Source organism: Macrobrachium nipponense, chromosome 13 (genome assembly GCF_015104395.2).
Source record: "Macrobrachium nipponense isolate FS-2020 chromosome 13, ASM1510439v2, whole genome shotgun sequence".
Classification (NCBI taxonomy): Eukaryota; Metazoa; Arthropoda; class Malacostraca; order Decapoda; family Palaemonidae; genus Macrobrachium; species Macrobrachium nipponense.
The window spans coordinates 78,021,279-78,028,778 of record NC_087206.1 but is presented as its reverse complement, the minus strand read 5'-3'; the positions used below and the strand labels follow the sequence as shown (position 1 = coordinate 78,028,778).

The 7,500-nt window shown below is 39.0% G+C and overlaps 1 protein-coding gene across 1 annotated transcript in view; it reads left to right on the top strand.

The window, feature by feature from the left end:
- Positions 1-7,500, top strand: part of LOC135225873 (paired box protein Pax-6-like) — a 66,002-nt gene that overhangs the window by 899 nt on the left and 57,603 nt on the right. The window lies entirely within an intron of this gene.

Sequence of the window (7,500 nt, the reverse complement as noted above, 5' to 3'; positions counted from 1 at the left end):
ATGGAAAAAGCCGAGTATAGTAGGTACTAGTGTGTGTCTAGGTTCCAATTCCACCGTGGAGGGCAAGAATTCTTCATCTATTCCCCTTTTCGGATTCAAGGCTTGCAGCTAAAAGGTCTAAAAGGTCTTTGGGGCTATTAAGAAAATACTATCGACATCTATCTGGTAACAGTGGTTATGAGAGAGAGCTTAGTATATGATATTCTTTGCCATGGTTTTGTTTCTTTTCTTGTGGTAGAGCCGTCAGTGCACCTCATGCTGTGCACAGTAGGCATTACTTAAAGGTTCATTGCAGCGTCCCTTCGGCCCCTTTCATTCCTTTTACTGTACCTCCGTTCATACTCTCTTCATTCCATTTTACTGTTCACCCTTTCCATGCAATTGTTTCACAGTGCAACTGCCATGTTTTCTATTTTTTTCTTACTGTTACACCTTTCAAACCTTTTTTATTGTCAATTTCTCGTTCAGCACTGAATGACTCTATAGGTCCCAGCGCTTAGTATTTCGCCTGAACACTATATTGTATTCAGTTCTGTTAATTTCGTGAATGAACACCCAGCATGAATGACAATCTGATACCTGACACGTGATGTTTAAGCGTATACGATCTATTCTATTCGATGTTTAGAGGAAGTATTTTCCTTTTTATTTTTTTTACTGAATGGAAGGCCAGCGACAGAATTTGTTTTTACAGTTCTGTAACAATATAAAGGAATATTAGATACGCTCGTGATGGCACCTGTGAATGAGTAGTAAACACACGTGTTGGTCGTGTTCATATGTTTTCTGTTCTGTTTCACATGTATATATATATATATGTGCATGTATATATGTGTATATATATATATGTATATATATATATATATATATATATATGTATATATATATATATATATATATATATATATATATGTGTGTGTGTGTGTGTGTGTGTGTGTGTGTGTGTCTTTGTTTTTGTATTTTGTTTTAGTTCTCTCGTTTGTTGCAGCAGAAATATTTCCTTTCCTCATTAAAGCTTGCAAGCTTTTTATTCCTTCGTGGTAAGATTAAGCTTATTCTCACTTCCAGTAATCTTTTGTTGCAACAAACGCGTTTCTCTCTAGTTGTTAATATTTTCTTTACATTTTTTAAAAATTTATCTATTCATTTCTTAATTCATATGTTTTTCTAGTAACTGAGCTCCACTTTCTGTACTTCCCGTTACTCTCTGTCATATCTTTCGAATGAATACCATAATATTCTTTGGAAGCTTGAATTTTAAGTCAGTGGTCCCTTTGGTGAGTTTGTTCCATATGAATAGGGTTCGTCTTCTGAAATACTAATATAATGATAATAATAATAACTAAATAAATAATAAATAATAACAATAAAATCAAATAATAATGAATGCTTATGATAATAATAAAATAATAATAAAATAATAACTAATAATAATTAACTAATTAATCTAATAATAATCAAAAAATAATAATAATAATAATAATGATCCTTTGTCTCTGCTATAGTAGCAATGTAAGACTCTGTCGTCTCTCTTGCACTATGAAAGTAGTATTTCACTTTCACCTTCGATTTTTGTCTACATCTTACTACAAGTTTCATTATGATTGGAGCTTTCAATGTGGCAGAGTTGTATATTCACATCAGCAGTTTATTTTTCCATTTCCATTCACCTTTCAAAAGCAAAAATTGGAACGACGTTGATGGCAAAGCTCCAGTCTTTATGATTCAACAAGAATTTTTAAACATTAGAAACGTTTTAGGGAAAGTTACTATATTTACATCTAAAATGTGTACACATATGTAATTATTATTATAATTAATTTTTTTGTCTATCACAGTCCTCCAATTCGACTGGGTGGTTTTATAAACATTACAGACGATTTAAGGAAAGTTATTATCTTTATAACTGACATGTGCACACATATGTAATTACTATTGATATCGACTGGGTGGTATTTATAGTGTGGGGTTCCGGGATGCATCCTGCCTCCTTAGGAGTCCATCACTTTTCTCACTTATGTGCGCTGTTTCTAGGAGCATACTCATCTGTATGAGTCCTGGAACTACTTCAGACTCTAGTTTTTCCAGATTCCTTTTCAGGGATCTTGGGATCGGGTCTAGTGCTCCTATGATTATGGGTACAATTTCCACTGGCATATCCCATATCCTTCTTATTTCTATTTTCTTTCTCTTCAACTCTGGTGTCCCATGGTATTATTATTACTATTATTATTATTATTAGTCAGAAAACAAACCCTATTCACATGGTACAAGCCCACCACAGGGGTCACTGACTTGAAATTCAGGGTTCCAATGAACATCATGGCGTTCATTTGGAAGAACTAACAGAAGGTAAAGGGAATTACAGAAAGAGGGGATCAGTTAAACAGTGATGAAAACATCACTGCACCATCACTGTGCACTTAATGTGTTACACAGCAACTTCAACACACACAAAGGATTATGCTGGGTATGTAGGACAATCTTAATAACGAGTATTGATTCTTTTGTTGTAACAAAAGAAACGGAAGTTCTGGAGAAAGAGAAAAAAATGATGCTGTGACTAAAGAGAAATGGTCTGAGGTAATAAGTCTGACCTTACGACGAAGGACAATGCAAAAAAGAAAAAAAATAAATACAAACCAGACAAAGGCGAGGAAAGAGCTTTTCCTGTAATAAAAGAAAAGAATACATGACTAAGAGGAAGAATCTTTATTTTGCGCGATTTAACTAACGGAAAGAATGTTACTTGTGAAGGAAAATCCGGAGCGACTTATGAGAATAAAACTGTCTGGAATGAAGAGCGTAAGTCGATTCCTAGTTTAAAAAGGTTAATTCCAAATACTCATCTATTCCTTTGAGAGACCAATTCCGAAAACTGGAATGAAGAGCGTAAGTCGATTGTTATTTTTAAAAGGTTAATTCAAGATCCTCATTTATTCCTTAAGTGACCAATTCCGAAAACTGGAATGAAGAGCGTAAGTCGATTCTTAGTTAAAAAAAGGTCGATTCCAGATACTCATCTATTCCTTAAGAGACCAAATTTCGAAACCATTCTGCACTACACAAATTAGGAGAGAAATGTTTGTTTGTTTGTATGGTGTTTTTACGTTGCATGGAACCAGTGGTTATTCAGCAACGGGACCAACGACTTTACTTGACTTCCGAGCCACGTCGAAAGTGAACTTCTATCACCAGAAATACACATCTCTCACACCTCATTGGAATGGCCGAGAATCGAACTCGCGACCACCGAGGTGGCAGGTCAAGACCGTACCGATCACGCCACTGAGGCGCTTAGGGGAGATATGTAAGTCAAGAAAGATGAGAATCAATTGCACGAAAGCCAGATACATCAGCTGCTTCTCAATCCGCCGCGTAAGTACTGATGACCAGCTTGCCCCAGGTTAAAAAAGAAAGAAAAAAAAAAAAAAAATCTGGGTAACTTTGGTAGCGTCCTTGTAATCATACCACGCTCGGTGCGGTAACACCTGCTCTCGGCCGGCCAATGGGATCTCAGTCCAATCCACGATCTTGGAAATTAGTCCTTCAACCGTAACGCTGATATTATCTTGAGTGATTCTACTTTGACACGCGTATAATACATCGCAACATGGGCTGTGACAATGGAATTATGATAAGCGAATGAGAAGATTAGAAAAGTTATGTCCCAGAGAGAGAGGGAGAGAATTAAGCAACGTTATGCCCACCAGAGAGAGAGAGAGAGAGCACAATTAAGCAAGGTTATGAGAGAGAGAGAGAGAGAGAGAGAGAGAGAGAGAGAGAGAGAGAGAGAGAGATAATTAAGCAAGGTTATGCCCGAGAGAGAGAAAGAGAGAGAGAGAAAGAGAGAGAGAATGATACAATTAAACAAGATTATCCCAGAGAGGTAAAATAATTAAGCAAGGTTATGCCTAAGAGAGAGAGAGAGAGAGAGAGAGAGAGAGAGAGAGAGAGAGAGAGATGATGCAATTAAGCAAGGTTATGCCCAAGAGAGAGAGAGAGAGAGAGAGAGAGAGAGAGAGAGAATGATACAATTAATCAATATTATGCTAGAGAGAGATACAATAATTAAGCAAGGTTATGCCCAAGAGAGAGAGAGAGAGAGAGAGAGAGAGAGAGAGAGAGAGAGAGGAACATAGAGAGAGAGAGAGAGAGCGAGATTAGAATAGAGAGAGAAAGAGAAAGAGAGAGAGAGAGAGAGAGAGAGAGAGGAGAGAGAGATTGAATTAAACGAGGTAAACAAGGTTATGCTAGTAGAGGAGAAGAATTGATGCAATTAAGCAAGATTATTGTCCCCTAGAGAAGATACAATAATTAAGGCAAGGTTATGCCCAAGAGAGACCTTACAGACCTTACATCTTGTTCGGGTTGCCCCAGGTCCCTCAGTGTGAGGCACCTCTAGTGTCTACCAGAGAGTTGCTAGTACATCTTCCGGTATATTTGCATCTTCCAATCTTGGATGGTCTGGGATGCAGTCGATATTTTGTCGAGCTTATTCTTAAAAACACATCGTACGCTCACTCCTGATATATTCCTCAGATGAGCTGGCAACGCAGAGAGGAGAGAGAGAGAGAGATAGATTGATACACATTAAAACAAGGTTAATTCCGGAGAGAGAGGAGAGAGAGAGAAGAGAGAGAGAGCGAGAGAGAAAATTGATTGCAACAAGCAAGATAGAGAGAGAGATACAATAATTAAAGCAAGGTTTTAGGCCCAAGAGAGAGAGAGAGAGAGAGAGGAGCAGAGATAGATTTGATTACAATTAACAAGGTTATGGGACCCAAAAGAGAGAGAGAGAGAGGAGAAGGAGAGAGAGTGAGAGAGGGGGGGAGAGAGTAGAGAGAGTGAGAATTATAAAATTAAACAAGTTTTTGTCTTTTTTTTGAGGTAGGAAGGGAAACCAGAATATAATCTGATGTAAATCGAAGCAGGAAAAGATTTTGTTTTTTTTCTGTGGCTTCTTGGACAAAATGAATGGTTTAAAATGTCCTGCATGATAACTGTTTATTCACTAACAACACCGAGAAATAAAACTTACCTGTTTGAGATTTCCTCTCTCAGCAATTGTGTGTGAATTGGCTTTTGTTTTAACTTTAGCATTGTTCGTAACAATAATAGAAAGTCTAGGTAATATGAATGGTACAAGTACACAAGGTTAAGCCAGAGAGAGAGAGAGAGAGAGAGAGAGAGAGAGAGAGAGAGAGAGAGAGAGAATGTTGTAATTAAGCAAGGTTATGCCTAAGAGAGAGAGAGAGAGAGAGAGAGAGTTTGTAATTAAGAGTTTATGCTATAGAAAGTGAGAGAGAGAGAGAGAGAGAGAACACTTAGCTGGCCGAACATGTAGTCACAGATGGATTTCTTCTTTATCGGTCGATCGATCGATCGATCGATCGATCGAGAGAGAGAGAGAGAGAGAGAGAGGGAACGCCTTAGATGACCGAACATGGTAGCTACCCGAACAAGCAGCAGTACTATACCTACTAGTAGTAGTGGTCACATATGGATTATTTCTTTATCCGTCCCACCATCATCGAGAGAGAGCAACGCAGCGGTAGATAATGATCTGCCTCGTGGGGACGGACCCACCCTCCCCAACCTCCGCCGCGCGATTATTTAATTATTATTTGCCATCGGGACAAAGGGCCGCGAAAACGGAGCCGGTGGGCTGGAAGTGAATGGAGGGGTCCCGGGTGACCGGTGATTGACGGGGTCCCGTTCTCGACAAAGGGAATGTGACTTACAGCGAAAGATAAAAAAAAGGGGAAAAAAATAATTAAGAACAAAAGGGATGCGAAAGACGATACGCCCTGTTTTCCTATTGTCACGCAGATTTACTGCCACTCAAATGAACGCTTAGTCATCATAATCCCACTTGAAGTTTTGCGTTTGGTTGAGGTATAGTTAAAGGGGGGGGGGGGAGTTGGGGGGGGGTGGGGGGAGCGTAAGGAGGGGGTCATGGGGCCAGAATGTTGAGGGGTGAGGGTGGTTAGGCTATTAGGTCGGGCTGGGAATTTTGGGAAGGGGTAGAGGTGGGTGCTGGGTGGAGGGGCGGTGCTTGCTAATTACTCATCAGTCTACCATTCGCTTTTACTCTGTACCTCTGTTGCTATTCTAAGTTTAGTTTATAGTGCCTACAACTCCATTAAGAATGAACATATTTCATTTAAATTATTTTAGACATTCTATTATCCAATTTCTTTGAGTTCTTCGTTTTCCTAAACGATAGCAGTTTTCTTCGGTTAACGAAGAGAGATAAAGAATTTTATCGTATCAGTATAAATACATATTGGATCCGTAGGAACAAGTCCATTAAGTGATTCCAAAACGTGTCTTTGTTAGCAATTAATGTCGATAATTGTGCTATCTAGTTTGTTACAAGTGTTCGTATGACGTAAGCATTTCCGATTCGAGAAAATACGGTTTTGCTCACTTTTCATTTTCGCTTTGTAATTCTTCCGAGGTGACTAATAGTCCTTACTTTGTAAAAAAATTTAAACGCAAAACACGCACATTCCCAGGATAATTTGTTGTCGTAAAAATTTGGGTAGTGTTTGAAAGCATGCTTGATCAAGCAATGCTTAGGAAGGAAGAATTGAAAGCATATTCTTGTGCTTTCATTTAGACGAGAGTTATTATTTTCCACAGGGGAATAGCATGAAAAGAAGTTCATTCTTGTGCTTTCTTTCAAACGAAAGCAATTCTTTCGACAGGGGAATGATTATTGTGACTTTTCCTGTGATTTTTTTGCTATTACTTTTTCCTGTAAACTTTTTTCTGAATTTTCCTGTGACTTTATTTTTCTACCTGGATTCTAAAAAGACGTAACAGAAAAGTTAGTAGGACTCGAAATATCTTCAATCATTATATTAGTATTTCAATGAAACACTGATTGATTGATTGACAATGGCTACTAAAACTGGCGTCACAACGTGTAACACTGAGGGGTACCTACTGATAATAACACAATTGTCACGCTAGAGCGACAATTCGTTCAGGTTCAGCTTTGTATTCATTGTATGTTCGAGAGAGAGAGAGAGAGAGAGAGAGAGAGAGAGAGAGAGAGTTGGGGGTGGGGGGAAGAGGGGGGGGACTCAATTCAGGTTTCCGATCTATCCCCAAGCCTATTTGTCAAAAAATGCTACAGAAGACAGAATATGAAACGCTTCAGAGAGAGAGAGAGAGAGAGAGAGAGAGAGAGAGGAACGTTTGAATTTAGCCCCAAAAACGATAAACGTTCGACAATTAGAGAAATACTGTGCACGTAAAAGACCTTTCTTTAGTCAATTGTTCTGCATTGCATGACTATGATGGGTGTTCCTCTCTTTCTCTTCCCCCCCCCCCCACCCCCCCCCCCTGGCCTCCCCCGCCCCCACTGTATGGGCGTCTCGTTCGGGTACTGTTCCATAATTAATGACCATGTCATTACCAAGGGTAGGGTGGGGGGGGGGGGACACATACGGATGTGCAGGTACCGGATGGTAGTACATTAGGAATGAA